The sequence below is a fragment of the Leuresthes tenuis genome, unplaced genomic scaffold, assembly GCF_036924035.1.
Source record: "Leuresthes tenuis unplaced genomic scaffold, fLeuTen1.0.hap1 SCAF_2, whole genome shotgun sequence".
Classification (NCBI taxonomy): Eukaryota; Metazoa; Chordata; class Actinopteri; order Atheriniformes; family Atherinopsidae; genus Leuresthes; species Leuresthes tenuis.
Window position 1 is genome coordinate 7,827,831 of NW_027325356.1, and position 27,830 is coordinate 7,855,660.

Sequence of the window (27,830 nt, forward strand, 5' to 3'; positions counted from 1 at the left end):
TTTTATTTCATTTCCTTAAATATGAGAAAACAAACTTAACATATGATCACAAAGAACAACTTAAAAGTTAAAAGGGTGTTATATTAAACTTAGAATTCTAAAACCACACAGACGCCTTCTTTGAACACTCTTTAAACACACACTGTCAAAGCATATGATATGATGCCTTGTCTTCTTCTTTACAAATTGTTTTGCACTGTTAGTTGTCTTTTTTTGGCACTTTTACAGAGTTTTGGACCTAGCTGAGTTTATTTAAATAGAGCTGAAAATTCTGTGGACCTGCTTACAACATACTTACCTCATCACTCTAAGTAGAAGCACAGTGGGCTCATTTAGCTCAAGTAATTTTAATAAACTAATAGCTTCTAATACAGAAGTACACGTCTATGTGCAAGATACAAACATCCAGATGGAGATTTGATTTTCCATTTTGATTACGGTGAGCAACGGTAACAGATACACAGAGTTACACACAAAGACATAGTACCTCCACAAAGTTTATGGTCCACAGTCACAGCTGTCCTGAATAGGATGAGGTGAAAGAATGAATGAGTCACTTTTGAGTCCCTGAGCAAGTGTGAAAGTAACTGAATGAACGAGAGGGGCACTGAGAGTGCAGTCCTTCCCCAAAGTCAGTCAAAAATCTAAGTGTTTACATTTGATCCAGCTAGGTTTTGTATCACACTGTTCTTCATACAAGTGCGACAAAAAAACTTTATATCGCTATGACCTGTTGTCATTACCTACATGATCAATGCCACTCTAAACTTCTCACTTATCAATTCATAGACAATTGTACATTGTACGTCAGTGTGCCCGTCACCATTTGAATGAATAGAGAAAAAAGTCTGAAACAGGGTCCTCTCATCACTGTTACATTATTAGGGCATTATTACTTGCAGAACCAACTTCTCATACACTCCCCAAGGCTAGTTTGAATTCATAAGGTGAACTTCCTCATTACAGAACTGGTACCATCATCGACAAGCAACTCGGTGACGACTGCAAGCAGTTGTACAAGTCTTGGAAAATGTTTCAGGAAGAAAAATGCTTAAGTGAGTGGAAATCTATTTCAGAAGATGAATCCTGGCCTTCTCTCTACCTCAGAAACAAAATAATAGTGCAGTTTGATATATACCATGTCTTTTTGTTTCACCAAATTTTGGCTGTTTGGTTCAGACCAAACACACACCTGTAATTTTATAACAAACTAAACTGGTAAGTCTGAAAGACCAAACAAGGAAAATGTTAAAGCACAAAAATTTAAGGGGTTCTTCTCTTGTCCATGCCTCACCTCTCCACAAACTTTCATAGGATTAGTCTGGGTTGTTTTTACAGAATTGTGCGAAAAACAAATGTTACATGAAACATACCTGAGTGATAGAATTGATCAATTTATGACTAACAATCATTAAATGATAAAATGAGTAGTTACATATAAGAACAAACAAACAGTTGAGACAGTAAACCACTATCAATCCATCAGTGAATAGATAACTGAGTGCATGTATGTAGTATAAAAAAAAGAATGAATGCATAAATGAACAGTGAGTCAGTTTATGAAAGGATGGAGATAAATAATGAATGAGTAAAAAAGCTGAATTTACAGTCAGTGAAGTAATAAAAGAAAAAGATCAAAGAATAAAAAGCCAGTGGTTTAAAAAATTTAAATGGGTGGGAATGAAGGCGTAATACGGTCAGTCGATGGGTATGTGAATAAAATGAGTGGATGAGTCAGTCAGTGTGTGAATGGATGAATAAAATCAAGTCATCTTTAAGAGTTATGAATGAAATTGTATGTTTGGTATAGAAACATTCATGAGTAGCATGTGCTCAAAACTGCTCACACTTCACTTTAATTTCAGAAAAATATTCAATTAAAACTTTGGTTTCCTGTCAAACTATTAATTTCTTAAAGTTCAGTGCAAGACTTGGCTGTCTTCTACATTCAGCACACGTCACCCAAAATGAGATCTTTCTAGACATTTATTTTTTTTCCTTCTGGTGCAGTATGTCAGCAGGAGGGGGAAAGACGTATTATTAGTTATCTCAGTGTTTGCCTCTGTGGATTTCCTGTGAGCTAATTGGAGCCCTCCCATGTGTCCCAGCTGAAAAATGCATGTTTGCAGTTAAAAATAGGTGCAGCATTTCCTGCTGTGCCAGCAACGATATTTGTCTCACAAAGACTCCACCTTGGTACTGCTTCTTAATTCTTGAGCCATCTGCTGTATTGAAAATGGTGAAGTCATGCAGAAATGCCAACAAAGTACACAAACCGTACAGGAGGAAGGTTGGGAAAAAAACCCCACAAAAGTTGACTGAGCAGTCATTTTCATTCCAGTAAGACTTGGTGTGAAAGTGGGTAAAGACCTGTTGAAGTACATCACAGAGTAATGTACCTGATATTTACTGAGGTAAAAAACACATCACTATTATTAGGCATAAAAATCACTGTAGAGAGAGTCGATATTGCTGTTGTATTAGTTTCGTCAGCACTACTCTTAGCTCTTGATGGCTTCTGTTAGATCTCTTGTCAGTTCCTCTTTGGTCCTTTTAGCTTTAACTAACTCTTTAGTTACTAACTACCATTAGTTTCCTCTAGTTGGCTCAATTTGTGTTGTCTCCCAATAGCTAATGTGGGTTATTATGAGCTTCTGTTTACTACATTTTGCTTCTTTAGTTCTTTAGTTCTTTAGTTCTTCTTTAGTTTTCATGTTGCCAACATTGTGATTTTCTTCCCAGATTTAGCTACTTTTCAGTTCTGTTCAGTCACTTATGTAGATGGTATGTAGATGACGCTGTGGTTACAAAAAAAGAAAAAGGATTTTATCAGAGCAGAGCAAATCAAAAACTGCTTTGATGGTGACAGAGTGTTGACACAGTCTTAATGGGCTGCTTTGCAGTGAACATTTCAGCCTGACAAAAGAAACAGAAGTTTTGAAACAGAATTATATTAAAATGAGAGTGTCTTTATTGGGAAATCGGCTGTATAAATATAGAGCGCATGTGAGCAAAGAGAGTAAAAGAGAAGCAAACAAGTGTAAAAGAATACAAATCTTTCAGGATGATGTAATTAAAATGCTAATGAATGTATGACATCATCTGGCAACAATTTACAACTTCTTTAACAGGCTTTAGCAAAATTCTGTTGTATATAGAAGTTTAAAACACTGCCTCCTGTTCCTCCTGGCTTCAATAAACCTCTTTTAACTCCTGTTCTGTCCTGATAGCAGTTAGTTGCCTGTTAGGGACTTGGCACTTTGTTCTGAAACTTTTAGCGACAGCAGGTGCCTGTTTCCAAAAGTAGACTCTTGTTTTGATGGTAAGATGAAAAGATTAAGATTTTTCCATTATATTTAGGACATGTATGCGCTATATTCAACAGCCGAAATACGTTACAAACCTGCATGGGAAATTCTGTTTCTTGCCTAGAAATTATTTTTCTAACGATTTCAGAAATACACAAAAAAAGCCCTTAACTTTGGCAGCAATAAGTGTGATTACTGGTGCTAATATAGTCCACATCATATTAAGCATGTGCATACTGAGTGTGGACAGCACTCTTAGCTTGCAGATTTGACAAGTTTACACTTTAGATTGTGTGGATATTGCTTGCTCTTCACAGTGACCTTCATTCATCAGCTCAGCAAGCCTCTCCTCTCATGATGGCGTAAGAAAAACACAACCCAGTACAACAAAATATGCACAATATTTTAGCCAAGATTCATAAACCACACCACCACAAGTTGCAATTTTCCCCTGATATAACCAATCAGGATGTAACAGTATTTTTACAACAATGATGAAGAAGAATGATTATACAATTTGACCCTTCACACTTGACTGTTCTGGACTAATTGTGGCTGTAGAGAACATGAAAATTAACACATTGCAGTGAATCAAGTATATTTCAAGGGTATTTCCTATATACTGTCTTTAATACCCCAAATCCACATTTCACATCAACCCTTTGTTTATCAGTCAGGCACCACAGAAGCCATCGAGAGATGGATGCCAATGTAGCAAGAGAAAAAACATAGATGAGAAAATCTATATAATCTCTTTTTTTGTGTCATAAACATTCTGCTCACGTTGAAGTTCAAGTTAAAGAGTTAAAGTAGTGAGCTACATTGGATCATGAGTCAGTTTTACAAGTCTGATAATTTCTTAACTCTACCATCATTAATGTCCGTGGGAATTTTAACACTGGAACAGTAGAATCAGTGTAATTATTGCTGATAGAGAATTAAGGACTGCAACTATTCAAAGCCTGTTCCAGTCATGTTTTTCTTTCCGTCTTTCGGAACTACTTAAGTTCACAATTCCTATATCTTAAAGTGAAGAACGGAATGAATGAAGATTATTGTCAGCAGCTGGTTTGCACAGCTCCATATTCACGACAGAGAGCTGCCAGTGAAATTCACACCTTAAAGTTTACAGTCAGTCAAATGGCATCAATCCTAACCCTGATCTGTAACAACTATTCTTTAAGATTTAGGTATTTGTATGAATAAATATTCACCATCCCTGTTGCAAACACACACCTGCATGTGCACCCATGGTAATCCCACGCCCATGACAAATCCCTAGTTAACCTCAAATAAATACTTACTTTTTTGAGGTAGAAATTGTAGCACAGGAGAAACTGTAAAAAGGAAAGAATTGCAGCATACCACTGATGTCTTTCTCAGACATTCTGCTGGTTGTGTAAACTGTGCATCTGTTACCTTTTCTAGGTAGAGACAAACACTTGTACCAAAACACTGAAAACAATTCAGTTAGACTCTACTTGAGTGAAAGATTTAGATGACATCAGATTTCATAACACTGCGCAGAAGTTGGTAATGTTTTGAAGAATGATTTTACAGCTTTACACTTTTCAAATGAAAGATTTTATTTTCGTCTTCCATCTCAATGATTTTGAGGTAAATAGCATCATTAAACCAGTCTCATTACAAAGCAATTTCCTACATCGTACTACATTTAGTCAGGGGTGATTTCCCTTTCTTTTTTTTTTTTTGCAGGAGTACAGTTATCAGTTTGTTGTTGTTGTACAGTAGATGAAAAACTATATTTCACTTTGCTTCATGGCCTTGCTTTTGTGTTGTTTGCAATAAAAAATTTGAGGCTTTTGGTGATGAAAATCTTTAAGGTGTGAACCGAATTTGAATGTAATAATAGATGCGGCTCTAGAAAAAATTCAAATGTAAGTGACAGGCGTGATAAATCCAGATGAAACTGCAGCAAATTATTTAGTGTTGGCAGACATTTCTACTTTTTACTTTGTCTCTTCTTCTCTTTATTTTTGTCTATTGTAATACTATCTCTCCCTCTCTGTGTACACCAGGGTTTTCCCGTCAAGACTTGATCAATTGGCTCCATGTTATGTTCCAAGGCTGCATTGCCATATATTAAGTTGAAAACACTCTCCCAAAGGATGAGGTGGAGGGCTCCATAAGTCACAGCTAACAAACTTTTGTTTGTGGTAAATGTAATCATTGTCATGGTAATAAGAGCTGGAATCTGTGATAGGGATTGTTTGTCTATGGGAAACACTTTCCTCAAGAGACTGCAAGTGTGCCATGTGTTTGGGTTTTGTTAAGTACAAGAGCAAAAAAAAAAAGAAGAAAAAGAGAGAAAAATAAAACATTGTGTGTGAACATTTTCACTTTCTGTAATCCTGCTGTTTTCTTTCCATGTCTAACCCACAGTCTGGAAAATGTGTGTTTTGGAGAGCTGAGTTTTTTCCAAACTGAGCACTGGCAAACGAGAGAAGTTCAAAAATATATGAGTGCCTTTCTTATGAGACTTAAACTGCTACACATTCTGGAGTGAAATTCAGCCGCTAAATGGTGGAAAGGAGCCTCATAATATCAGTAACAGCTCAGGGTCTTGGCTGTCGTGTTACACTCTGTTTTTAAGTGTCTCTCTGTAACAGCTGGGGAGCAGGGTTTAATCCACAGTGCGGGGCTGAATTATGCATTATACTGTGAATGTTACACCATGTCTATTTAAATGCAGTGCTAGTCTCTGAAGCTCCTGGGTCGCAGATGCTACCTTATGAGGGAAAAGTGTCAGAAAAACTAGCTGCTTGAATTGTATGCAGATCATAGTTTTTTCTCAAAATTAAAACTGATTCACTTTCTCTATAACCCTTTTTATTGCTAAATTTAAGGCCATATGATGTGAACTGCTTGGGTGATGTCGTGCATCATTTTAACTTTCTGGATGCCCAGATGACTTTGTCAGTTTTTATTTTTTATACTTTCAGGTCCATGTGTTCGCTGTGGTCATGCGTTAAATTTAATGACCAATGATTCCCTGCTGGGTATGTGCTACAAAATAGGCCTGCCTTTTTCCTACTATCCTCACCCTCTGTTTTCCTTTTTGTAGAGTCCATATAGCAATGTAAGAAGAAAAGGCACATCCAATGGAAAATTATCTACTTTGAGAGTGTCTACAAATGTGATATATTCAAAGAATGCATAGAAAAATTAGCAAGTATGGTTATTTGAATTCTCTAAATGAAAAACTGATAATTCACATGGGAAAAGCCCTACATTTACCAGACCACCATAAAATCAGCATCTATGGTTTCAGATTAGGTACCAATGATTAGAAACTCCCTAGTTAGTGCCAGATAAAATCTGTCTTATTTAAACCTGTGACATCCAGTGTCTGCTGTTCTCTTTGCTGTTAAAGTGTGTGATCTCATCATAAGAAGCTCTAAAGAGTCTGGCAAGGGGATTAAAAGTGTTATATCTAAAGAAAAAAAATTGTTAAAGGAGATCATCCATGACTGATTTGGCACAGAATGAAGCTATTTTTACAAACAAAGACCCTCACAACAACTGTAAAGCATGGTGGTAGAAATGTTATGGTTTAGTAATGTAAATGCTCTGCTGCATTATAAACTGGGCAGCTCAACATCACTGGGCTCAAAGTCATGGTTCAAAAAGAAGAAATGGGGGCATTATGGACATATTCAATACTGACAGGTTGATTTTGAAATAGTGATACAAGCAGAAATTTAAAATATAAAGAGATCTCGCATGGCAGAGTCAAGAATATCAGCAATGCAATGTCAGAGATATGTGCAAAGTTATACAAAATGTCCACCAGAGGTTATTATTTACAGAGGGGGATTACCGGAGCCTCTGAGGTAAAGATTGAGATAATATTTTCCACTGTTATCTTTTAGCTGTTGTTTATCTAAATCACATTTAGGATCAAATCAGAAGATCAAATGTTTTCTTGTCTCGAATATAAAAAAAATTAGAGAAAGCGGTAAACAAAAACTAAGGAAGGCATGTCATTAATCCTATTCATCAATCATGTTTACGGCTTTTTTTTAGGCTCTGATATTGACATATTTGCTCTGTGCAGCTTTTGATTGGCATAAGATGTGTCAGTATGAAGAGAGCAAAATTTCACTACGCCTATGGCTTGTCTTGTCTGTTAGGTTTGCCTGATACAAACTGAGATAAATGTGTAACTACTGCAATGACACAAACCCTGCCGGCACTAATAAAGACAGTAACTGTAAAGTAGTCATGCAAGAACAGTATTACATAGCATTATAATGTCAGAGTGTGTGAGAACAAAGAGTAGTCACTTAAGGGAGACCAGTCATGCTATTTAGCTCATTAGTTCTTTTTTTCTGGGGCCCCACCAGAACTTTGCATGATTCAAAGTAAGAAAAAAGAAAATTCTAATACATGCCCTATATGCAGCACTTCAATTCATCCTCTGAAATTAAACTAGTGAACTAATAAAACCTTTTTTGGCTTCTGACATCTTACAAAAAGTAATGTGTAGTTGGGGTCTGCTTTCAAATGTCTGAAATGTTAATAACTTGATCAAAACTTGATTTGCCCCACGAAACTGTTCATTTTTGGATTTTTTAGGTTGAATAAATGTTTAAATTATAATATTTCTTATCCTAAAAATAAGAAACCTGCCCTCCGCAGCTAAAACTGTAACATGCTGGGTATATAGTGATGTTTCAATTTCAATCATCTCATTGCATCATATATTATAATAATACTGTATGTCAATCAGAAGTTTAACGCATGTAGTTTAATTAATATTTTGCTGTATGTACACACGTGGGATTTTTCATGCAGGAGTTTCCATCATTGGCAGCAGAGTTTATAGTTTTAAGTCTGAGTTTATGTCTCACAGAATTTGTTTCAAAAGTTTGTTTTGAAAAGTTATGTCACATTTAACATAAACATACAGCTTCATCATTTATACATAATGACAGAAAATAAGGAAAAGCTTCACTATTCCTCTTACTACCCGAGTTGAGTTGCTGCCTGATGTAAGCTGTGTGAGTTTCTTAAATGTCTGCAACTCACACTGATATCATGACGGCTGTTAAAAACTACAGATACCTGAACTGTTTTTTTGAGCCCAAACACATTAAAACAAATCTAACAAACACTTCTTTATAAACAAGTTTGACACTAAAAATGAACTAATAATCAATCAATAATAATGTTTTTCTTACCTTAGCGAAGACTGTATAGACACCTCATGCATTATGAACTGCAAAGTTATGTCAGGCGCAGATTATAGGTCATAGTCTGCTGCTGAAGGTCATCTTTGTGGTGTGCTCAATAACATTTTCTTTCCATTCACTGGTGACATAAAGAGACAACCATTGACAATGGTTCTTGACATCGATTTGGTGGAAAACAACATTAAAACAGTGGTCTTGATTTGTGAACTGGTGCACAAAAGGTAGGGCTGCACGGTGATGTGGTGGTTAGCACCATCACCTCACAGCAAGAGGGTTCCAGGTTCAATCCCTGCCTAGGGACTGTGTGGAGTTTGCATGTTCTCCCTGTGTATGCGTAGGTTCTCTCCAGGTACTCCAGCTTCCTCCCACCATCCAAAAACATGCATGTTAGGTTAATTGGTGTCTCCAAATTGTCCTTAGGAGTTAGTGTGAGTGTGCATGGTTGTTTGTCTCTATGTGTGGCCCTGTGATGGACTGGCGACCTGTCCAGGGTGTACCCTGCCTTTTGCCCGATGACTGCTGGGATAGGCTCCAGCCCACCCGCTACCCGATTAACGGATTGACAGTATAGAAAATGAACGGTTTATGTTTATATGGGACATATTTAAATATGTCCCATTTAAACCTCTGCAATTATCCTCAAGTGTCTAATTAAGCAATATATGAGCACAGAGAAAAAGCCATTTTTCAGTCATCAGCTGTTAACATGGCACGTCTTTTCCCCCAGCCTCTTTCACCTTTTCTTTTGTTAATCAAGTGAAAATGTTTGAATCAGCTGATTTGAGCAGAATTAATCTCCTTCTGCTTCCATGGCAAAGAAAAATGACCAGATTAATTTTTCTGCTTTTTAGGAACCCAGCAAACTGTATTACTCATCTCCAGTAGATAACTAAAGACTGAACAAAAGAGCAGGCGGCTGAGAAGGTGCATGCAGAGAAGATACTATAACAAAAAACAAAATCCAACATCAATCTGGCACAAATAATCATTTGCAGAAATCCTTGCAGTTGTTGTAACTCTGTTGGGAAATGCACAGAAAGATAGTTTGCTGCATATTCACAGCGTAAGGATTTGATTTGTTATCTGGAACACAAAGCAATACTGAAAAATGATTGAAGGTCTTTGGCCTGTAACAGCAAGACAGTTTGGTGTTTATTTACCTGCAAAACAATTTTGGAAATTTGCAGGTAAAAAAAAGAAAAATCACACTGGAGTCGAGCAAGAGATACTTCATAACAACTAAATAGCTCTCTGAAAAATCTGTCAAGCCACCTTTAACCTCAGATTTGTGACACTTGTAATGAAAAGACGCTGCATAGTAGAGGCAGGAAAGATTTGTTGGAGGAGGAGGAGCAGCAGCTTATGCATCCATGTACAGAGCAACCAAAAAAAAAAACAAGTTGTTTTCATGAGGAAATCAGTCAATAATTGCCTTTTCCCATCACACCTTTAGAAACCAAACTCTGTTGTCCTGCTGTGTACAGTGAGAGTAATTTTCATCCATCATCCCCTGGAATTTTTAAAACAGATCTATAGATGTTAAATGACCAGCATCATATGTTTTGTTCTGCATTTCTGTGGATATCAGTTATAATCAGCTATAGTCTATGTTATTCTTTCTTTTTCTGTGGTGACTTCACAAAAACATAAACGACTGCAGCTGTTGATGTGGTGGTCAACAACAGAGGTATTATTATCATTAGAGATTAAATGTAAAACACTTGCTGTGAATTATTTCCTGTGAATTTCTCATTTACTAAATATCAAACTCATGTACAGAAGATTTAATAAAGAAGAGACAGAAAGAATGGCTAAATATTTACAACTTCAACTCCTAATATTTGGATTTTTTAAATACTAAAACCATTGTTTGTTTCATGCTGCACTTGGTGGTTGGCACCATTGCCTCACATGGGGGCTTTTCTGTGTGGAGTTTGCATGTTCTCCCCGTGTATGTGTGGGTTCTCTACTCTGGCTTCCTCCCACTGTCCAAAAAGATGTATGTTAGATTAATTGGTGTCTCTAAATTGTCCCTAAGAGTGAGTGTAAACATGTGTGTGGTCATTTGTCTCTGGACTGGTGACCTGTCCCCTGTGTACCCTGCCTCTCGCCCAATGACGGCTGGGATAGCCTCCAGCCCCCCCATGACCCTACAGTTGGATTAAGCGGGTATAGAAAATGGATTAATGGATGGATGTTTGTTTCATTTCAGCTTATCTAAAAAGGATTGCTGCATGTCATTTATAACAGGAAGAAATTATTACATTTACATCAGTAAAGTGTAGTTGCCTTACTGAAACAGTACAGCTGGAGACAGTGGTAGTAAAACTACAAAGATTGTGAGGGAAAAAAAAACATGTGGACTGATTTTATGTAAACTGATTTTTTTCAATGAGAGGATGAGGACATCTACAAAAGGTAGTTCAGTAGAAGGGAATTAGGTGTTTGTGAGGAGCGACATCTCCATCAGTTTCGTAAGAAACATGTTGTCTGAAGGGCAAATTCAACACTGCTCTGTGCAGAAAATGTTGGAATAAGAATATATGATTACTTTTGAACCATGAAAGGATTACGTGAAGGTAGTGCTACTGGAAACAGAAGTCTGACAAGAGTGAGATGGAGAAATTGCAGGCTGATTGACTGTCCTCAGCTCAAATAGTGAAAGACTTTTTACCGACACCGGGGATTTTCCAAATTTTCTGCTTGTCAGTTAATTCACCCAACACAAAACCGATAAGTCTATCAAATGTAAGGAAAAAAAAAAGGGTTCTAGAGCGTTTAGAGATAATTCCTCTTCCCTAAAAGAAACTGGTTTGGCTTATTCTTCACCTTGTGTATTAGCTATGGTGATAAGAGCTTTCCCTGTTTCAGAGAGACACAGAACACAATGTGGTGTTTGGGGCAGTGTAGAACATGACTGTTATTGATACCCAGTTACTGACAGGAAGCTGACAAACCACTGTTTTGCAGTCAATAACAAAGCACTGAACTGTTTTTCAAGATGCTTTAGTTGTAAATAAATAAAGCAAGGAAAAAGGAAAAGAGGGAGGCATCAATCCAACCTATAGTTCCTGGATGCAACTTCAGGGTTTTGGCCTGTTTGTGCAGTTTGGATGCAAGATTAGTTTGCTTTAACCCCGAATTCAAGATCTGAAAATCTCTCCTTAGAAATATTTTAGGTAGAGGTTATCATAATCTGTAACTACAAATTATTTCATTATCAGCTGGTCTTGAATCAATACTTGACACCCACCTCAAAACAGTAGACACTCCAGACAAGATGAACAAACAACGGATATTGCCTTTTTTCCCCCTTCAGCTTCTTCTTCTTTTAAAGTATGAGGTTGTAACCTTTGATGAGGGAATACTGGTTCATTTTGAAGGATCACAAAAATAAAGGACCAGCAAGCACATTTTAAAGAAATCTGAATGTGTTCAGAATATAAATTACCTTGAGGAGAACCTTCAACCCTGGAGGTCCCTGTACTCGGCCCAGTACAGTACTAGCCATTTTTTAAGGCAGCAAATCACAGAACATTCACTAAAGAGGCTGCAGCTATAACAAAAATGGATGTAGGAATTGTTATGTTCCCTTTCTGCTGCTAGGTGGTGGAGACGCAGTTGAGAATTTTCAGATCAGGTTCAATAATGCCAGCATCGCTGACTCATCGTCCTGAGGCTGTTATTTACTTTCTAATTTACAATTTTGATTAGTGTTTTCCAAATCTCACTCTTGCCTGGTGAGAATGCGAAAGAGACTTATTGTATTTCAAAAATCTCTAATCCATTGAGGCCAAGGCTTTTCAGTTTTGCAGCTATGATGGATTAAATCTGAGCATATTTTAGTCAGGTGGAAGTTTTAAATAACAGCATCAGACTGAATTAATACCCATATCTAGCACTTTACAAACACATCAATACTGAATGTTTAACTAATATCTGATTGTCTAGTTCAATATCTATATGTGGCTGCACCACAAATTAACTTTTTTATTTTTTTTTTACAAAATTCAGATATTCACACAATTTAGAAAATTTTATATCTGACCTAGAAGCCATCATCTTCTACCTTAGGACTGTGGTACAGAAAAAAAAACAGAACCTTTTTATTTAGAGTTTCTTTTCATCTCAAACAAAACCACAGATGAGAACCTGTGTGCAAACACTGCTTTTTGCATTTCTACCACCCAGTTTAGATGTGTCAAAACATGGTTGATCTGTAAAAAGAAAGGGTTCAGTATGTGTATGTCAGCCTAGAACAGATGTAATATTGCTGAACTCGGGCCTCCTGTGCATCACTGCTTCATTATGCATGCTTACAAATTGCCAAGTGGACCGTTGAGCTGAGTTGAGTCAACCCAAACAGGTGAACAGGGTCAATGCGTGAGTCACTGCTCTCATCACTCTGGGCAACTTTACAGATTTGTAATAACTATGGGGTGTCTGGTTTTAGCTTTGATGTTGTTTGATGTTCCAACAGAGTTGAGGTGAAATGTATGGAATAATTAAATATAACAAGCCAAATAGCACTCGATGAACAATGAATTGAGACCTTAATAAATATAACCATGTCACAAAAATTGTGCTAGAGAAAGCAGAAATGTAAGAAAGTTTATTTCAATATCGCAGCAGTACAATGCATGAATAATAAACTGAAAAACACACACTTTTCTAGTTTACCACCAATAGGGAACTGATAAAGTGAGGGTCATTATACTAGTGACTGTAAGCACGAAACTGGTGTACTATGGGTCAGTGAGGATAAGAGAAAAGAAAATATTCACATTTCCATTCGAATAAATCTGCCTGATGCACAGAAAGAAAGAAAATGAGCAAAAGCAGCTTGTTGGAAAGGAGACAGTAAGAAGTCGCCCATCTGGGAAAGAGCCACCACTTGAGGAAAAGACTTGTGAAGAGACTTTGATTTTTCTTCTTTCTTCTCAAGATATACATATACATATATCTATATTTCAGTAATTTTTTTGAAAGCCAGACTGTATTTTTAAATTAGAGTGGCAGAAAGAGAAACTAAATGTACTCCTAAATTAAGTTGAAACTTCAGAGTGACACTGCTCATTAAGATTTTCTTGTGAAAGGAAGTAAATAAAGATTTCTGAGGAAGGTTTGGGGCAGACAGGAGACGCTGTGGGAGAGGTGATGGACAAATTAATTCAGAAGTTTGGCAAGACAAACTACTGTAATCAAGCTGCGGGAAGACTAAGCAGAGAACAGTGACAAAGCCAAATCAAGCTGGTTTTACGGCAATGACAGAGATTCACTTCGATTGATTTGCTTTGAATTATACAATGTGTTGTGTGGACTCATCTGATGGTATTTAGGCTCAGCATGATAACCTGTGCTCTAACAATTGGATAGCGAGCTACATTTATGTGGAAACAGTTCAGTTTTTGAACCACCAAGCAAGCAATGAAAGAAGTTTATGCCTGTAGAAAACATAGAAAACACATATCAAAATCTTAAACGCCACTCAAAGCTCAAATAGCAAGGTATGTTTTAGAATGTTCATGTAGAAGGAACTCGTTTTGTTCAGTAGTCTCAAACTCTCTCTTGCAAATTAGTTTTTCCACAACAATTTTAACTCACATGTCATGAGTGGAATGTAGGATTGGTGGAATTCTCTAGGCAGTGCGCACTGATGGGAGCTAGATAATGCATGTCATCCACCACAAGCATTTTAAACACGGAAGATATCTCGCTGCAAGGAAGAAGTGATCCACTAGTACGTTTCAGAGCACAGTATTTTGTTTTTCCTTCAGAGATGCCTTCAACAAAACGTGGTTTTGGTTGTGAGGGCAATTTAACCATTTTCAGCTTGCCAAAGACCTGATCTTGGATCAGATGGATGCGGTTTGGTTTACTTGGGCAGCAACACAGTCATGAAAAGGTTTGGATTTGTTCACTACGCTTCACCGATGACAATTGTTTGAAAAGACCCAGTATGATTCTGGCTTTGTGGGAAGACTGAAGCTAAAAATCTATGCTGTTTCAGCACCAAAAGAGCACAAATCTGAGGCGAGTGAAACTATTTTATTATGTCCGTGTTGTGTTGGCAGTAGACATATGAAGGTATTTTTATGCAAACATCATGGGAACAGTGAGTGAAAAGTCAGATAAGGGGCTAATTGTATTTTTGTGTTGATAAATTTATACACGAGACAACTGAAAGTATCCATTTGTTGCTTCTAAAACTGTACAGAAACGCACAGCAATTGCACAATTGGAGGTACAGAGCATAATTGCCCAACAGAGACGTCCTGCTGTTTCATTGTGCCCGTTTGTCATACTGCTCACATTGGGATCCGATTCTGGCTCAAGCATGTGCGTCTGGATCTCACTTGTTGCCATGCTTGAGACGTAAGGTGTTTCTCAGAGGTTTTTCCTGTTTAAGTGTTGTTGTAGCTTCACAGCCAGCACCTGGAGTAGTGTAAGTTCAAGAGCCACCATCATCCTCTCCCCCATCACCTGAGCAAACCTCCAGGAATTCGGTCAGTCAGAAGACAATTTAGTCAGATCCTGTCATCCCCTTCAGAGAAAGCTCTCCCTTGTTCTGTACTCATTAAGAACTATTTGGAGTTATGAAGTGTGCAAAGTCAAAGGTTCCTAATATTAAGAATTACATGACTGGATGTGATCGTGCCATGTTCACGTGGATGACTCTTTGAGTTGGATGTTAACGTGATGCCACATTTAGCTACACTGGACTACAGTCCAGCCATGGCAAAAGCCTCAAAATCTGTTGAGCCTAGCCAATTTTAAACTAATCACAAATGATTAATGAAATACTGTTACACAACAATGACTTTTAACGACACTCAAGTGATGCGCGCTGCAGGCTTGTCCAATACTGAATCTTTGTGACTGCACAAAGGTAACAGTTCATTTAGATTTAATGCAACACACACACACATATATATATATATATATATATACATATATATATATATATATATATATATATATAGAGAGAGAGAGAGAGAGAGAGATTTATGCACATTTAGAAGCTGTGCATAAATCACTGTGAAAGTGGTAAGATTTGGTGAACATGACTTCCACTCCCACATTTAGCTATACAAGGATCTATACACAAGTCAAGCTCCTCGAGTGCTACAACAAACACATTTGGCAGAGTGGATTGCATCTGTGTTGCTCGTATGGAAAAACGTGCAGGTGGGAGCAGCTTTGTGTCAGTTGAAGGAGGCACATGGTTATCTGCAGCCTCCCCAGGTGAGCAGAGACTAAACTGATAAATATCGCTCCAACTAAAGGTAGAGGACAAACTAGAGTTACTGGGTGTCACCCAGTGATAAGTCAAGAAGTGGTGAAGTAAAAGCACGTTTTTGTTGTGGTTTCCTGATCTTTCTGACCAACAGCACAACAGCTTCATTGTCCCTTCATTGAGATTCATCACTCCTCTGTTGAATGTTCCTCCACTTTTGGCCATGCTTGATAAATTGATTCATCAGTTGAAGTACACAGCTCAGCAGAGATTTTCAAACTAATTTCTTTCACCTGATACACTGACTGACCGCTGACAAAATTAAATTAGGTCTTGATCAATTTCTGACCAAGACAAATTAACTATTAAAGCTCAGGTCTCATTAATTCAAAAGATCATCTGAGGAGGAATTCAATTAATAACTAACTAATCAATAACTAACTTCTTTGGACTGAGGGCAGCAGAAACAAGCTGTAAACACAGAAATGACATATCTCATGTCTCATCATTAGTCAGTTTTTATGTCAAATTTGTTTTTGGCAAAGTTTTTCATTTTCAAACCCCCAAACAACATCATTCGTTGGAATTGTGTTTCTGGCCAATTAGCACTTTTTGTTGCTTTTTTCTTATTTTTTTTTGGTGTCAGCAGACTCCTAAGGAAAATTCTTGCTCTTTAGCTGCTAAAAGCTCCTCTATGTTCCCCAGATGGGCTGCTAACTGGGTCCATACGCTATTTTGTGCTGAAAAAGCAACATTTTAATTGTTAATTTTAGTCAGAGGATTTCAGCAGGCAGCTGTTCAAAGAAAAACACCCCTCACTGCTCCCATGGGTGGTTCTGCCAAACGGGCAAATGACAGTCTTTTGAGGCAGAATCACGTTCCACGATTTCAATCACAACTCTCACCAAAGGTATAATCAAATTCATGTTATCACATGATTGGTTATGCATATATATTGTCTTGCTTCAATTTAGTCGAAGCCCTGCACACAAATCTTGGCATCTTTTTTTCTTGGCTTTAACTTTTTTCTGGAAGTTCTGACCTGAAGTGATGATGCACATTACTACTGTTTTGATGCTTATTGATGAACTGGGTAATCTGCAAGAAACAGAACAGTTTGTTTGGACAAACAAAATGATTTTACCTACTTATCCAGGTATTAGGAAGCAGTGAGATTCTTCACCACTTTGTTAGAGATGCAAGCAAGTAAGTCACTGGCACTGAGATTGCCAGATTATGTTTAATTTTGGAATTTTTTTTCAGGACTCAACTTTAGTGAAGTGACCCACAGGAAGTCTCAGTAAAAACAGGGTTGTGAGTTACAGCAGATTAGGGTCAGTGGGTCGAGACCCACCTGTAATCCCAAATTCTGTCACCCATCTCTGACAAAATAATCTAACATATCTCAGTGTGTGAGTTTTGTCACACCCTAATGAAGTGCGGGCCCCGGTGCGTCACAGAGTCAGGAGAACAAGAACTCTTAGTTCAAACAAAAGTTTATTGGTTAACAGAAAATCTCACACAGAGGAAAAACCTGGCCTGGTGAGCAGGGAAGTCGGCCTGCAGGACCGGAACAAAAAACCAAGGTAATCCAAGAACTGAAAATAATCCACAAAACACCAAGGGTCAGGATCCAGGTCATGAACCAAACAGGCATAACAAATACATTAACACACGAGCAAAGAAAGGCGGAGAAGACCAGGTATTTAAACTAACGGGGCACTCAAGGGAAGATGGAACACAGGTGAGTTACGAACCAGGTGTCACAGCTGTGGCTGTGACAAGTTTAGATTCGAACTAACTCTTTAAAAACTATGGTAGCAGTTGGACAAACAAACCACCAGATATCTTCATGTAATCTTTCTATACATAATAAACACCTACTCTTGTGTTTGCACACTCAACAAAATGAAAGATAATTTCTGTGGACTTGAGGGACTTCTGTAAGAATTTAATGCAACTGCTAACAATGCAGCAAATTAAACTTTCAAATGCACAGTCCTAACTAAAGTTCTGCATTGCAACAACAGCATAAAGCACTCGAGGAAACCAGCTAAATTGGTATTCCAAGCTATTGAGGTACACAGTGAAAATAACTTAAAGATACCAGAAAAAAAGGAGATTAATACAACAGAGAAAACATTATCAGCTGGCTTCTGCAAAAGAGTTCCCAGACAGCACATCTTCCACAATTGCTGCGTTTCACGATTTTAACAAAAGTTATTCCAGAAGACATGTGAACCAGATATGAATGGGTTCTTTCTTTGCCCGTGCTCAAACTCTTCACCAATTTTAATGAAAACAGACAATCTGCAGCTGTCACATTCCTAAACAAAACTGTTTTTAAAGAGTTAAAAGAAATGCAGACAGCAAAAGAGATTTAATTCACTTACCCTTTGAACATAATGACAGTTCTCACTCTTTGTCTGACTGTATTTGTCTGACTAAATATATTTAATTCAATGCAACATTATTAGTTTGCTAATTATTAGCAAGTTCTTCTACTTTTAAATCTATTTTCCAACCATCCATTGTCTATATCGGCTTAATCTAATTCAGGGTCGCAGGGGTGTTGGAGTCGATCCCAGCTGCTTTTCGGTGAGTGGCAGGGAACACCCTGGATATTGTGCCGGTACTTTGCAGTAAATCACGTTTAGATTTTGCTCATTTCTTCACACATGGCAAGATAATACATTACTTGCAACATAAAAGTCGTCTGAGCCATTTTGACAGCAAAATCTGATTTTAAAATCTGATATTTTAAAAATTCTTGCCGGAGCCTAGTGCTTATCTAGTATCATACCACTTTTGAATCTTATAATAAAATATCCAAAACACAATTACAGGGGGAAAAATGAGTTGTAGCTTGTAATTTAGTTTGTAAATTGTGGGATATATTGCCAGCAGCGACCATTATCAAGGGAAACATCATGGTAATTTTTATGCTTGGCAGCACAACTGGCAGGCATCTACATCTGCTGTTGATAAGTGATTGTAGGCGTTTCATTAAGTCACTGTTGCAATGCATATGTGAGAAAGGCCTGTGGGGGTCTGAGATGGAGGAGGCTGGTTTGTATGTTGGTACGATGTGAATGACGGGGATAAGAAGATGATGACAGTTTTCATTTTGGGTACACGGCTCTGTGCTTTTGTTCTCACAAATCATGAAATTGTGCTTAATGTGCTACAACCACAGTTAAAATCTATACATACATACCTACATCAGTGTGACAGATTAAAATGATGTATTGCAGAGGCCTTTAACACAATTTGTTAACTGTTCAAGGTATAAATTCTTACCACATGGAGAAATGATTGCAAATCAGTGGTACTTCAAAAGTTGTCCGTAAAGACATACCGGAGGTTTTATAATAAATAAGACTGCAATTTGAACACCGTTTGTGTCGTGATAGAAATAACTAGTGAATAAATCAGCAAATACCTGAACAATTAGCTAAAAAAAAAGGGTGAGGCATCCAGCTCATGCCTCTCTGTGTGGAAAAAGGAAAAATGAAACGTGTTACCAAGCCAACCTAAACATTACCAGCTCTCATGTGTGGGAAAATCATTTTAAAATCCTCTTTTAAATATGTTACATAAGATCAGGCTCGACTCCTATTCAACATATCTGACAAGGCTGAGAGGGTTTGTGTAATTTAAGTTGGGTATCTCTATAGTTTCAGACTGATAACAACACACTGCATCTGCAGCTGTTGTTGTGACTCTGCCAGGCTGTACCCCCAGTATGGCATTTAATACAGCTAAATGTAAACATCAGAATGTTAACACGCTGATCTAATGTTTAGAATAATCACAGTCTTTGCTTAGATTAGCACTTAACTCAAAGAAAGATCAAAGACAAGGCTGATGTTGTAAATCTCATCTTATTTTCAGTCAGAGGTCAAACCATAATCATGATCTGCTGATGGTGCCCGATCAAAGATTTACTGTTTCCCCTGGAAACCTTGCAAGCATGTCAAAATTTAGTTGAATTCATACAATATTTAAAGTTTATATCGATATCTATGTCTGTCTGGACTAAAGTAGAGGTCCCCGACAACCATTTCATGGCTAAAAACACTCTAGAACTTGGATTCATCAAACATTCCCAATTGCACATACAGTGCACTATTAATTGTATATGTCCCATGTTGTTACTGACTTTATATCAGATCAACTTTTTGTTTAAAACATCAGGATCTAAGTAAAATATTCTATCTAATATTATTTTTTGGAAACATTCTGAACTCTGTAAGTCACGAGGCCAAAAGATTGGATAAGAAAACGCTGTCTCATTTTATCAGTGTCACAGAGCAGAGAACCATCCAAACATATAGATTTTGTGGCTGCTGGCATGGATGTAATTGGTACTAACCTAGTTTTAAGCTACTTCTGCCATCTCATATCAAACAACATATACTGCACATCTCTCACGTGACACAGGCACATTTAAACGAACAGTGAGTCCTCGTTTAGGATGTAGTTGAAAACATTAATGGTACAATCTAGCTTTATAGCTTCCAGTCTCATTCTGCCAGTTCTGTCATCTACAGGTCTTGTTTGGAGTGGACCAAAGTACTGTAGCATTAACGATTTTTCTCCATTTGTGTTCTACATTAGCTGTTACTCACAGTCGTGAGTAATGTGGCCTGCCGTGGTGTAATGTGATGCGTTGTGTAGCACACGTGCTTCCCAAATAGCAACTCTCACCCTCAGACAGGGACACAGACAAATACAGATCACCTGAAGCTTGGCTCGTCATGTTGCAGCCAACAAATCTAATGAGCGCAGTGATGGGACTGCTCATGTCTGGGCTTCATAGAGTGCATTCATGGACATGTCTGCCTAAATGAACACCATCAGATAAGCAGATGTGCAAATGTTTTCTTTTTTCTTTTTCATTCCCACAGAAGAGAGCTCAGTGGCAGGGTTGAAATGAGCACCGTGTGTGTTATGTCCCCGGCATACATTGTGCTGCACATACCGCCGATCCTTGCCTGAATATTTATAGTCTATCGTGTGTTCATCTGTGTATATTTGTGTGTGTGTGAGCGGGAGAGTGACTGTGGATCTGAGAGCTCTGTAGGGGTGTGAGGCAAGAAACAGCAAGAGGCAGAAAATCCCCGCTGCCTTTGGATTAATGTCAGCAAACATGAAGCCAGGCAGTGTCCTGACTCCTAAAGTCAGTCTCGCTGAATTATTTTATTTTGTTTTTTATTGGTCTGAATTTGGAATGCCCAACCCCCTAATTTAAAGAAGACTTTCCTGATACAGCTTGGACATGTTTGTTATAATCTGTGATGGTTAACAATATTGCAAAATATTGTATAAAACACTGTTTGTAACCAAACTGCAGTGCAGTGTCATATAAAAACAGATTGGCAAAGTATTTTAAACCACGTTTATTTTAAGATAAAAAATAGAATGTGTCAAGAGTTAAAACTGGGAAATGTTATTATCATTGGTTGAATGTTTATGATCTTCAAACCCTCAAATGGCACCATTTTAAAAACAAACATAATTCTGAAAGGAAATTGCAATTCTGAAGAACATTGACTGTGAATGATATATTAACATATATCAAGATCGAGACACAGCGTCGCCTTCTCTGGGCCTGAGCTTACTTTAAGATAAGTGGAAAAGTCTCCTGTGGTCTGAAAAAAAAAAAGAAAACGTAAATTTAAAAGAAAATAAATAAATTGAAATTGTGTAAACTATGGATGCTGCTTTCTCTGGCTTTAAGAGAAAAGGAACCATCCAGTTTGTTATGGACGGTTTAAAAAACATCTGGGATTGTGCATAAGTGCATTAGTGGTTATGGCTAACTTGCACATCTGTGAAGTTGGGTTCAATCCTGAATGACAGCGTGATCTAACTTTATAGTATGTACAAAACTGGTAAATGTTGCTAAAACTGTATCTTATGATGTTAGAACTTATTATTTTTGCACACCAAGGAAGATCAAATTATGGTTTTGTGGGTCATCCCTTTTCAGAAAGCAACATAAACATACAGTGAGGTCAAAGCTGTGTTGGCCTCCATGTAAGAAAAATATAGTTTTTAAACTGCTCTCTCTGAAAACTGTTGAAGATGACTTGTCTGTGATGTGACTGTCGGTGCTTTGATGATGTCAGTTTAAAGTGCTTTTGGCACACAGATCAGAATATTTAGATGACTGTGAACAAAAACACTTTGGTGCCAAAGAGAGTATTCCCATGGGAGGAAGAGCTTTATTTTTATCTGTTGTAATCACACAGGTCTACGGTACTTTAAAAGGGATTTAAAGGTGTAAAGAGTGAGTTGACAGCTTTCAACTTGTAGCACATCTAGAGGATTTTTGGGGATTTTTGTGCCACTTGTGATTTTTTAAAATGGTCACTGCGTGTCCAAAACCTGAAATTAAGATGGCTCAAACATTTCAACTGATGTTAAGGATGGTTGCCACGTTTGTGAAACTGATTACAACCTTTGAAAGCACAGTAAGCACTCTCCAAATACTTTCTGTTAGGGTTGAACATCTGTTGAACAAACAGTTCCATTACAAAGATCTTTTTCTGCAGATTCATTCTGTAAAACATAGAAGTTGTTTAATCACAGCAACTCATTAAACATCACACATTGTGCTGTTAGAATACAAGGATCAATTACATGTATAAGATCCAATTTATCCTTTAACTATCTGCAGGAGCCTGCAGGCTTGATGTGCAGGGAAGGTAACAAGTAATGAGAAGCTGCTATGTCTCATTTCCCAGCTTGATTTATCAGTAATAGTTCCTGCTGCCAACGTCTTTCTCACAAATTTGCCCTCTTGAAGAGTTTGTTCCAGTCTGAGGTAGGCAATAATGTTTCAGTCGAATTGGAAAACCTTTCTGGTTTACACTTACCTGAAACAGCTACACACAGAGTTCTGTGTAGATACATAACTTAAACTTTGCTTAAGCACATTCACAAAACTGTGTATACAAACTTGAAAAGCTGAGCACAAAGCATATTTCACCTGATGAGAACTCAGTCATTATGAAACCAGTTCCAAATGTGTCCATTTTACTCATCTTCACCCCCCAAAAAGAAGAAAACACATCCTTAATCACCTGTTTGCATGTAAACAGCTTTGTTTGGGGTATTCAAACCTACAAGTAGCTTCGTTTCAGTGTTTTCTTTAAGAAAGCCAGAAAAGCTGTCTTCATATGTTCAGCCATTGTTCACAGATATTGATAATATACATACCATCAGTTTTTAATAACAACTCTACCATCTTTGGCAATTATGAAAGTAATGAGAAGTCGGGTCAGACGGGTAGCTTTTTCTTTTTGTCAAACATAAGATAAATATAACGAACTAATCTGATCATTTCTTTCTGGTAGGAGAAAAATATGTTCTTTCCATGGATGCTTTCTCTCCATATGTATATACGTCCATTAAGGTGCAAGATTTCATAAACAATTGTCAAGTCATTTCAAAATGAGGCTTCCATTAAATGGTCTCCCACCAGTCTGTGCTTCAGACTTTCATCCAACAGCTCCTGGTCTTTGATGAGTGAAGGGCACTAAGTATACAGTTGTAAGCTGTGGGGTTTCTGATGTAATTCCCTTTATCTACAGCTAGCAGGAGGGGTATGTGCTGCTGAGATTGCTGCTTAATTAAAAAGAACAGCAGAAATCCAAATATTGATCCCAGGGATAGATGTGGGGCCATCTTGGTCATCTTTTACTATTGAATTAATAGATTTTTTTCCTCCTGGACATAAGCTTCTTCTTCTTTTGCTGTATTTCTGGAAAATGAGCAGACAGAAAGTAAAGAGTTATGTTTTGACTTAATGCTTGGGGGCAGTTTGTCAAATCTCATTCTGATTTAGTGTGCAGCTGATTAGCTCATTTGGAATCAATCCGTCGGATAGAAGAAAATAGATGTTCAGGCAAGCACAGCCACTCTAAGGCCAGAACTTTCCTTAATTCATAGAGTCCAACATGTTCCATTTTCTTACTATGAAGTAGTGCTATTTCCTTTTGCTTTACAAAAAATGCAGTTTATACAGAGGCTGCTGTATTTTTCTGTTTGCCAAAACTATCCTTGGAAATATAACCAGGAAAGAGGTTTTTATTTTGTAAATACTTGTACAGCTGCGCTTATTTTCATCCATGCTTGCCACTGTTTTTCTGTCATTTTTCATGAACATGCTGCGTTTAGTTGGGAAGGTGCAACTTGACAGCTGTGAAAGTGCAGAACAACAGATCAGAATAAATTGGTTGAAAAACAAACAATTAAATACTAGCAGTTGAATATGTTTTGTCGCATAACAACAGTGAATTTAAAGAAATCAGGTGAAGTAGCTGTTGAGTTATTTTGATTCAATAATTCCTTCAACTGCCTGCAGTTTTGTTAGTTACGTTTTGGGGCTGTGAAAATCTCCCCTCATAGTGTCATACCTGCAGGTTCTTTATCTGGCAGTCTCAACTGGCGTCTTTCTGCAAACACCATAATGATTTTAAATCCAGTCCAATAGAAAAACAGCTGCTGGGCTCCTGAATTGTGAATAGGGATGACTTCTTGGCAGGCAGGTGGCTGTGCAGATCTTAACAGGTTTAAAGTGGGGTGCTTTTGGCTTAGCCTTGAGCAGACAGTGGCATAATAATATAGAAATGAAATCAGTCCTGCCTCCTACTGGGCCACAGAAGAAGTGTGCACAATTAATTCAGGTGGGCATACACATGAGCCTGGCACATGACTTATACATTTATGGATGTTCCTGTTGTAATTATGGAAAACAAATTAATTAGGCCCTATTTCTCTTTCATAATGTTTTGACTAAGTTAATTAGCCAGAGTCCAACATGAAATCAACTGTGAGTTGTCTTCTAACCTTTTCACTGTATTAGTTAACGCTATTACTTAAACATATGTTGCACATACTGTACAGTACATGCTGGGAGACGATCATTCTGAAATATGCTACAGAGACTTGGGAATTCTGGATAGGGAAGAATATGACACTTAATATTAAAATTTAAAAAGAAAAAGTATGAAAAGCACATAAGCTAGTTTTAGGAAGTCAGTATGAATTCAAAACATTAATAAAGGTCAACATTTAAGTTTAAGAAACATCCAACATCTCAAAAATCGAACTATGTTCCTAACGTGCAAGTTAAATCTGAAGAGTAAAGAAAGAGTGAACAATTTTTTATCTGCATGTCAGGGAGTGTGTGCAGGTTTGTGTGTGACAGTTTCCATGTGCAGATTTTGGGTATAACGTCAATCATACCCGGTGTCATCTCTGTCAGACAAAATGTTTTACCATCACTTAGCTTGTCTGACACTGTCTGTCAATAGATTGCCCATGAAAACATACATTTTATAGACCTTTACAATCACTTTACTGCACAAAAAGTATATAAACAAATCAACAGAAAATGTAATAAATTGTGTGTGAGAATGCAAATGTCCCCACTTTCTTGAGTGTTTGATGATATGTTCCTTTTGTACTCTTCTATGCTGACATTTATGTCACTTTCAACCTATTCCATGTAGAAAGATGCTGTATAAACATACTACATACATAAAGATACTGTAGATACATATGTTGTATGATTAGCAACACAAAAGCAGTGGATAAGTAAGGAGCACGACCCTCCGTGCTGTAAACACAGCAATTTTTGCAGCCTTCTTTTTTGCATCATGTCCTGGTTTTGTCGGTTCTACCCAGGTGCCACTTCAGAGTATTTCCAGTAGTGCGAATGTATCTCATGCAGAGAAGCTCTTGCTGTGAAGTGCATGTGTTAACAGGCAACAGCAGACAAAGTCTACACCTAATTCTCCCTTCATTCATTGCAGTTCACACGTGGAAGAGACTTCATCGTTCATAAACTCAGCCCTTTCACCATTCTCACATCCCATCTCTGTAATAAAAATGTTCTCGAATAAAAATAATATCTAATCTTAAACTCCTAAATATTGCAACCATTCAAAAACTGCAGGGGCTGTCAGGCCTAGCTTTTTTACATTAATATTCCTCAGCATGCTCACTGCCCCAATGTTCTTCACACAATAAATGGCTCATTCTAATAAAACACCTTCACATTAGAAAGAAATAAAACTAATTTGCTGCCATGATATCTGCTCATAAAACCTAAGATCTATTTTAGTGTCTTCATGCATTTTACTATAATAATGGTTATAAACCTCTACAGATATCCCAGCACTGGTTGTCTGTCCTCAGGTTGCAGCAGGAGAAACATCTATACTAATATTTTCTTCATTTACTTTAGTATTGTACTGTGTGACCCCGTTACCCTCCAGCTGTAGGTTGCCTACTTTAAACTGTACACATACCCACTGCCTTAATTTCTAAACCTGAGAATATAGATATTGATACATCCTTGAACAGTGGATACCAAGTTTGTTCACTTAGCATTACAGGTACAGTGAATTCAAGGATAAACAAAACTCAACAACCACAGGTTTAGCTTTAAATCCCTAATAAGGAAATCAAATTAAAAAAAAAGAAAAACACTATGTTTGCTGTAATTGCCTCGTTCCTGCTGCAGCTATCATTGCATACAGAATGTCTTCAACTCCTATGAGACGATGTGAAAATCCTCAAATTATTGAGGTGGAGATACAACAGCTGTTGAGTTTAAAGAGGATGCTTGTCTCTAATAGTGTGCATCTTAATAAGCACAAATAGCTGTGACACGGAACAGTTTCTTTGCAAAATGTTTCTAAAAGAGGGGGGTTGCCAACATCACATAAGCACTAAGGAGCGAATTTAAATTTAAGTTGGATCTCCGTAATAAACATCACGTGTCATATTGGGCTGAATGCATGTATGGGCTGCATGTTTTTTCATGCAGTACTTGTCCAATGTGTCATTGTTTGTTTGTTTTAAACACGTCACCACTTTATCTGTGCTGGACACTGCCGTAGCCAGCATGTGTCAGGACTTCCTGGAGTTTACCTCCTGACAAATTAAACCTTTTCCCCCCCATTTTGGCCTTTAGAGTAGTGCCACTGTAGACACAAACTAATTTTTTTTAATTTGGCGCTCTGATTTACAGCCAACGTGAGCTGTTAATTTACCCTTTCATGACTCACCTTTGTGAGCAGCTATCACAAATATCATTTACCGTACTTCAATTTCTTAGTACATAACAGCTTACTATTATTGTCTTTTCAACATTCATGTAGATCTTTTAAGCATAAATTAGATTCTCCTGAGCCAACATCACCATCAGCAGGGCCCACGCCTCCTAAAACTACTTGTCTTTTACAATCCGACACTGTGGTTGAAATTCCAGTGTGCGGTATGCTGTTTTGTCAGAAATGCATTACAATAGTCATGACTGCAGTGCATTTTCACTACTGCAGAATCATGTGAAAACAAGGGTTTATGTTTCTGTGGAATGAGCATAAACTATCTACATATGTCACAGTTCATTCTCATTCTCGAGGAGGCAAACACTGCAGTTTTGTCACAGCTGGAGGTGTATCTGAGTTATGCATTAGATGTCGTTTGACGTCTCTGCTATAACGCACCAGCCACAGTTCCACTTCTATTTTGCAGACCATGTTTTGAATCCTGTGTGAAACGGTTGCGTTTTCATGTAGTCTTGCCTTTCAGAGAGCAGTTTGAGTCTCTTATGAGTCCTGAGTGGGGACATTGTTTCTTCTGTTTCAATCTCATTCAGGTTAAGGCACCAAAACTGGAAAATCAGGGTTTGTCTTGAAAACACAATGTCTGCCCTGAAAATTAAACAAAAGAAAAACACCAAAGGAAACACAGCTCAATGCAATCACACATTAAGGATTCCAGACGCATCATCGGGAGCATGACCACACTTCTTTGTAACTTAAGATACAAAAAAAAAAAAAAAAAAAAAAAATCACTAGATTTCCTCCTTTTTATTCAGCTAAAATTACAACTGTTGCTAGAGCTTTGTCACATTAATTAATTCATGTTTTGGGGTATAAATAAACAACAATAATAAAATCATGATGTGAATCATATTCCAAGCTTTGTATCTTCTCTCTCAGTAGTTCATTTGTCACTTTGATGTTTAACTTTGTGACTTCTTTG

At 37.5% G+C, this 27,830-nt stretch overlaps 1 protein-coding gene across 1 annotated transcript in view; it reads left to right on the forward strand.

Moving 5' to 3' along the window:
* The window catches only part of kcna4 (potassium voltage-gated channel, shaker-related subfamily, member 4), a 60,372-nt gene that overhangs the window by 25,419 nt on the left and 7,123 nt on the right, over positions 1-27,830 (forward strand). The window lies entirely within an intron of this gene.